The sequence below is a fragment of the Chenopodium quinoa genome, unplaced genomic scaffold (assembly GCF_001683475.1).
Source record: "Chenopodium quinoa cultivar QQ74 unplaced genomic scaffold, ASM168347v1, whole genome shotgun sequence".
Lineage (NCBI taxonomy): Eukaryota > Viridiplantae > Streptophyta > Magnoliopsida > Caryophyllales > Amaranthaceae > Chenopodium > Chenopodium quinoa.
The window spans coordinates 7,165,357-7,173,390 of record NW_018745448.1 but is presented as its reverse complement, the minus strand read 5'-3'; the positions used below and the strand labels follow the sequence as shown (position 1 = coordinate 7,173,390).

At 36.4% G+C, this 8,034-nt stretch overlaps 1 pseudogene; it reads left to right on the top strand.

The window, feature by feature from the left end:
• Nucleotides 1–3,471: 3,471 nt before the first annotated feature.
• LOC110713543 lies at nucleotides 3,472–7,495 on the top strand (annotated as a pseudogene).
• The last annotated feature ends 539 nt before the right edge of the window (nucleotides 7,496–8,034 follow it).

Sequence of the window (8,034 nt, the reverse complement as noted above, 5' to 3'; positions counted from 1 at the left end):
TCTTTTTCTGGGCCGGCTGTTTAGAGGAATCAACCGCCCAGACCTCTTTTCTTTTCTCATCTTTGTTAGACGACTGTTTCTGTCGTCCTTCTCTTTTGTCGAACCTTTTCCCGTCCGACTGTTTTATCGTACACAGATCAGTCGCCTGTATATAGGCTTCTGCTTCAATCAAGGCCTCTTGAAGAGTCGCCACCCTTTTTCGAACTAAATCAAATTTGAAGGTAGACCCGTCTTTGAGACCTCTAAAAAAGTCAGTATAAGCTACCTCATCCGGTAACCCTTGAATCTGTATTCTCATCAGGTTGAACCGCCTGATGTAAGAACGAAGCCCCTCCTTCTCGCCCTGCTGAATTGTTCCCAAATCAAGGGTCGTTTTCTTCGCAGGGATGTTCATGGCGAAGTTGGAGGCAAATAAGTAAGCAAGCGTCCTGAAGCTGTTTACACAACCAGTCGGCAGGTTGCCGAACCATTGCTGTGCGATTCCCTTGAGAGTCGCTGGGAAACACTTGCACCAAGTGGGATCATCCAACCCTTGAAGGTACATCAGGTTGGTGAATGCCATCAGATGGTCTTCCGGGTTAGTAGTGCCGTCATAGGCGCCTACTAGTACATTTTTTACTTTGGCCGGCTGAGCGGCTTCAGTAATTTCCTTGGAGAAGGCCGACGGCTGTTCACCAAGTCTAAGCAACCGTAGCTGCCAGTCCATAGGTTGGACGTTTTTTGCTGCAGGTCCACCAAATGGAGGTGGCTGCATAAAATACTGTTGTTGCGGCACAAATAGTAAGTTTGGTACCGCCTGGGCACTATGAAAGCCGGACTGACGGGAGGTGCCGCCTGACTGACTCTCATGATACGACTGAGTATGCCTCATCGAGGCATTTCGCAAACTGTCTTGAAAGTCTGAAGTAGAGGCCGACTCGGACAATCGGTCACTCTTCTTCTGCTCTAGCAGTAGCCGAGCATCTGTGAATGTTTGCTTTGACCCGTCCGCCTGAATATGACGAACCGGTTTCCTATTTCCCGTAGGATAACGGAATTTTGTGAAATCAAGAGCAGGTGGCTCCCGCTTCTTGGATTTAGGATGAGGAGTCGCCTCTCGCCCTTGAACTGGCTTCCTCTTCAGTGAAGTGGAAGGTTTCTTGGCCGACTGCTCTTTGACTGAAGCAGGCGGCTTTTTGTTGATCAACTCTTGGATCTCTCCCTTGAAGTCCCTCATGAAGCTCATGAGTTCGTTCCTTGTGACGGGAGCAGACCCATCAGTCGGCTGTTGCCGAGCAGGCGGTGCGCCTGCTGGCTCGCTTCCTGTTTGAAGATGTTCCCGTTCCCTCCTTTCGGTATGACGGGTACGTCGGGCCCTTAGGGTCCCGTCTGGAGCTTTATGAGTTTCCACTTCAAATTCACTTTCGGTATCATGGTCCGACTGAACTTGAGGGTCGTTTAGGGGACGCCTCTCTTCAGGAGTCGGTACAGACTTGGATGCCATCTCTGAAGTACTCTCCCCACAGACGGCGCCAAATGTTTCGGGGTTTTCTGATGTCCTGCGGGAGAGTTACAATTCCGAGACTGGAACCGGACGCCTGTACTTGCAAAATAACGGAGAATTCTGAGAGCTCCGCCTCCAACGGTCAAGTTAGTACCTGATTAAGGAGTAATTAATACGGAAATTAAAGTAATAAGACCTCTCTAGGTGAGAGTGTTTAATGTTGGTAATCTGCTTTGTTAGCGAGATTAGCCGGTTATTAGTGTTCCGTAATGTTTCTGTTCTTCTCTGTTCTCTTGATTTCTTGATTGCTTAATTAATGAGGATTAATTAAGTATTTATAGCCTTGAGAAGCGTGCCACTCCCTAGGTTTAGGGTAAACCTAGGGCTGACCGGGCCTCTAGACAGGATTGGGCCTTGTTGGCCGGTTTTCCCATTTGGCATGGGTGGACACGTGGCGTGCCTCGATTGGTCCGTAGAGGACGTATCTGTGATTGACACGTGGCAGGCTCCTATTGGCCTTCGTGAAGGACACGTGGCGGAACCTGGTTGGTCCACTTGTCAGACGGTGATTGGTGGATAAAAATCCCCTAATCAGGAGGCGTGATAGACCGCTAGGGCTGTACACCGGTCCAAAATCGGACCGGACCGGGACCCGGATCCATGATTTTAAGGACCGGAGACCGGACCTGAATCAACAGGTCCGGTTCCGGTACATACTTGAAAAATCAGGTCCGGTTCGGGTTTGGACCTAAATAGACCTGATTATTGATTTTTTTTTCCTTTTTTTTAAAATAATACTTCCTCCGTTTTCTTTTAGATGCAACACACCCTTTAACACGGTAATTAAGAAAGGTGGGGTTTACATGATATAATAAACTTTAAAATAGGATGAGTGGTTGTTAGGAGTGTAATTTAGTGGGTCATGTTCTTTAAATAAGAGAAATAGTATAGTTTTTTCCTAAAGTAACTTTCCTTTTATAGCGTGTTGCAAGTATTGTGACATTTCCTTTTTAGGGAATTGTTGCAAGCAAAAGAAAACGGAGGAAGTATTAAATTGCTAACCTGTTTAGACCTGTTTGGACTTGTTATGGACCTGTTTTGACCTGTTTGGACCTATTTAGACCTATTTGGACTTGTTTGGACCTATTTACGGACCTATTTAGACTTATTAAATAAAAAAATAGCTTTAACGGTTTCAGGTCCGGATCTGAAAATTTCGGGTTTTACCCAGACGAGACCTGAAACCCGAAATCCTCGAATTTCAAGGACCGGGGCCGGACCTGAATCTACAGGTTCGGATCAGGTTCGGGCCAGTTTTTGTACACCCCTATAGACCGCTACCCGGTATGGTCTTTACCAAGGGACGAAAATAGTATAAAAATCAGTAATAACATTATAAAATTAATAATAATAATAATAATAGTATAATACAAAAATACGCTCTTTTCTTTTTCCCTTTTTCTTCATTGAAAATCTCGTTGGAATAATAACAGTATAGAATAAAAAATAACAGTATAAAATCAATAATAACAGTATATTTATCAATAATAACAGTATAAACAAAAACAAAAAGTAGTTGGTATGTAACCATACCCGGTAGTGGGCTATAGCTACTCTAATGGTCATGAAGACTCTAGACTTGTGTGGAGTATTTAAAGAACATGTTTATAGAAGTTTCTACACACTTCTTCCACCTCCATAAATCATGTATAGAAATAAGGTGTTGGACATCATTTAATTTGAGGAAGTATCCACCTACATATCCTCCAATACTCTCATACACTCTATGAGTATCTCTCCATACATTATTTATGTCCAATAATATAGTTTCTGTTTTCTTTTTGGATAACCAAAATATTCTTCCTATTCTATTTTTAAGTAGTAGGTAAAGACTATTTTACTGTAACTTTTTTTTTAATTTTATTCATTGTACTTCCTAATTTATCTATGACTATATACAGGCCCGTAGAAGGCCATGTGCAAGGTGCCCCTTAGCACAGGGCCCCAATTTAAAGGGCCCAATTTTTTTTCCAATTATTATTTTAAAAAAAAAATGTTGTTTTTATCGCCAGAACCAGAAGACAGCAAAGAGGAAGGAGAAGCAACATTCACGCATTCAACTTTCCCAATTCCCATAATCCCATTCAATCAATTCAACCTTCCATATTAATTTCTCCGTGTTTCCAAATTCCTCCCTAATAACATCAATCATGGAAAATTGTATTGCATATTTTCCCAGAATTTCAACGGAAAAAAAAAAAAAAAACTCAGTCAAGAAATCAATTTCAATCTTCCGAATTTCTTGTTATCAAACGGTAATTATTTTCCCATATATATGGGTTATCTTCCATTCAATCATCTTCATCTATCTATTCCCAATTGATACAATTATACTTTATACAAAATCAAAAACGAATTGAAGGGTTGAAGCAATTTTTTTTTCTTTTTGAGGGGAACGAACAACGAATTGAAGCAATCGATTTTAGGTAAATTTTTTATTTTTGTTTTTAATTATTTATGGGTTTGATAATTTCAATTGAAGCAATTTTTATTTCATTTTTTTTTAATTTTTCGGCCCTGCTTTGAAGTTTGAATGCTTCGTGTCTGTGTCTTCTGGTAAATTTTTTATTTTTGTTTTTAATTAATTCTGGGTTTGATAATTTCAATTGATGAATTGAAGCAATTTTTATTTCATTTTTTTAAAAAAAAATTTCGGCCCTGCTCGTGTAATCGTGTTGCAACAGAGACATTAATTTTTGATTTTGGCTAATAATATCTGGAAAAGTGGAAATTCTAGAAATTATAATGTTCTCAATTTCTCATATATACCTTAATAGCAATAGCCTTATCACTTTACTTTAAAAATATTTGACAGTCGAGTACTCGAGTACAATCTTTTAGACACAATTCTTTGACAACGGAGAGGATATTGAAATCGAATAAAGAAAATATCACTCTCCAAACCTTGATTATAGTTACACATCCAACGGAGAGGATATTGATATCGAATAAAATTCTAGGCTATTGCTATTAAGGTAAGCAGATTTGATTGATATACAGCAGATGAGACTAGTTTTGTATCTAACAATTTTATTTTTTGAAGGTCCAAATTGGTCGTATTCTTTTGAACAAAGATTGGGAATCAACGTTATGGAGTAATTCGCCAATTCGTCCAATTGATTGAAATAAAGCTTCTGCTTTCCAGGTTTTTTCAATCCATATATATGATACTGAAATTTTTTTTTTTTTGAGATTTTGAGATTATGCCTCCTAGAAAGTATGAATCTGGGTCTCAAAAGCGTAACAAAAAGAGAAAATTAGAAGTGTTAATTAATTCTCAAAAAGGTTCTCTTGATAAATTCGTTATAAAAGAACCTCAAGTTCCTCTTGTTGAGCCTGTAGATGATGTCCCTATTGAGAATAATAATGTTGATGTTGATGATATTAATAATGTTAATGTTGATCTTGTTAGTGATATGCCTATTGCGGAGAATGTTGATGATGTGGATAATATTTTTGATGATGTGCCTAGTGTTAATTGCAATGTTGACGATGTGCCTATTGAGAATGATAATAATGCTGAAAATATTGATGATATGCCTTCTGATAATGATAATGTTGATCACCGTGAAACTAGTTATGTGCCTAATATATATGATCCTAGAGTTTGGGATGGTCTTGATTCTAAAATGATTGATTTATTAGTGAAAAATGGTCCTAAAAGAGATAATTCTATTGTGAAAGGTCCTAAAGATAAATCTTCAAGACGATTTACGGCTAATTTGTATGCTAGAGTTTTATCAAACGGTGAGAAATGTGATAGGGATTGGCTTGTTTATTCCAAAGAGCTTGATAGAGTCTATTGTTTTTGCTGTAAAATATTTAAAAAAAGGATGGGAAGAGGACAATTGACAAATGAAGGATTTTCATATTGGGGGCATGTAGGCTTTAGACTTAAAGAGCATGAGACAAGCATAGATCATGTTAAGAATATGACTACTTGGTATGATTTGCGTCTTAGGTTTTAAAAGAATTAAACTATTGATAAGACGACTCAAATGCTAATTGAAAAAGAAAAAGACCATTGGAAGAAAGTAATGCAAAGAATTATTTCAATTGTCAAATTTCTTGCCAAACATAATCTAGCCTTTCGTGGTTCAAATGGGAAACTATACCAAAAAAGTAATGGTAATTTTTTGGGCTTGATTGAAATGTTGGCCGAGTTTGACCCAATCATTCAAGAACATGACAACCGTATAACTAATAATGATATTCACTTTCAATATTTAGGTCATACAATTCAAAACGAGTTAATACTTTTGCTTGGTTCTGCAATAAAAAATGAAATTATTAGAAAGATAAAGCAAGCAAAATATTTCTCAGTAATTCTTGATTGTACTCCCGATGTTAGCCATCAAGAGCAAATGTCATTGATATTAAGATATGTGAATGTCTCTAATTGTAATGTTTGCATCGAGGAATCTTTCTTAGGATTTTTGAATGTAAATGATACAACTGGCCAAGGGCTTTTTGATGTTTTACAGAATGAATTGAAAAATCTTGATCTTGATATAATGGATGTGCGAGGACAAGGCTATGATAATGGATTTAATATGAAAGGAAAACATCAAGGAGTTCAAAAGAAATTTTTGGATTTAAATTCTAATGCTTTTTATACTCCTTGTGGTTGTCATAGTTTAAACTTGACATTATGTGATATGGCTAACACATGTAGTAAAGCTAGAGACTTTTTTGGAGTCATCCAACGTATATATACAATTTTTACAGCTTCTACTAAGAGATGGCAAATCTTGAAAGACAATGTAAAAGGACTAACTGTTAAGTCTTTGTCATCTACTCGTTGGGAAAGTCGTGTTGAAAGTGTTAAGGCTATTAGATTTCAAATGTCAGATATACGAGAAGCTTTACTTCAAGTAGCCGATAGCAATGATAAGGATTACAATATAAAGAGTGAAGCTAAATCCTTAGCAAATAATGAGCTTGGTGATTTTGAGTTTTTAATTGCAATAGTAATTTGGTATGAAATATTATTTGCAATTAATTTAGTAAGCAAGCTATTACAATCAAAGGATATGCTTATTGATGTGGCTATTAAAAAAATAAGAGGGTTGATTTCTTTTTTTGAGGGGTATAGAGAAACTGGTTTTTATGATGCTTTGAGTAAGGCTAAGGACATTGCTATTGAAATGGATATTGATCCTATATTTCCCCAAAAGCGTGAAATTAAAAGAAAAAAACATTTTGATGAGAATCCAAGCAAGCACTTCATCAAATGCTCCTCTATCTCCAGAAGAATCATTTAGAGTTGATTACTTTCTTTATATTGTTGATCAAACTATTAGTTCTCTTTATAAAAGATTTGAGCAATTTGAGGAATATGAAAATATTTTTGGTTTCTTATTCACTCCTCAAAGGATGAAGTCATTGGATGATTTAAGTTTGAAATCCTCTTGTTTGAATTTTGAAAATGCACTTATGTCTAATGAAAAATCAGATATGATGGGAATGAATTATTTGTGGAGTTGAAGTTGCTTAAAGAAATTTTGCACAATGACATAAAAGGACCTTTTGATATTTTGATATTTTCGAATGATGTGGGTTGTTTTCCTAATGCTACTATTGCATATAGAATTTTGTTGACTATTCCTGTGACAGTTGCAACTGCAGAAAGGAGTTTTTTAAAGTTAAAGCTATTGAAGTCATATCTTCGTTCTATGATGCTACAAGAAAGACTTAATGGATTGGCGATGATAGCAATTGAGAATGATCTTCTAGAGAAAGTGGAATATGAAGACTTGATTGATGATTTTGCCTCAAAGAGCGTTAGAAGAATATCACTTTTCAAATAAATAGAAGTTAATATAGCTTAAGTTGATATGAGCCTTGAGTTGTATTTAGTTACTATTATCAACATGAATAAAATATTCGAATATAATTTTGCGTAATTGAATATGTCATTGTTATATGAAAGCATTTTTATTTTGCAATGTATATATAGGAAAATTGTGCATTGCTAAAATTATAGATTAAAAAAAAAATGTATAATTTTAACATTATTAAGGGCCCCTTTTTCGATTTGGAACAGGGCCCCCAAAATCAATGCTACGGCCCTGACTATATATATTATGGGACGGAGCGGAGTAGCATTGAGTGAATTTAAAATTCAAGTCGAATAACGTGTTTATTTGGAAATGAAATCACATACTTACCCAATATACTTAGCATTGTCACTACTTATTATCTTCTATCAAATAGGGTTGTGCACTGGTCCAAAACTGGATTGGAACACGAAATTGATTTTTTTTGGGGACCAGGATCGGACAACCGGTCTGGGTTCCGGTCTAGACCTGTTTATTCCGTTCCAGTCCGATTTTAGACCAGAATGGACCGGTTATATTCTTTTCTCTCTCTCTCTCTTTTTTTTTTTTTTTTTTTGCATTTTAGTATCTTAATAAATACATACATTTTTAACGTTTTGTTTTTGTTTGCGTGCTTTCCTATTTTGCACCTAGAATTTATAAATTACAAGT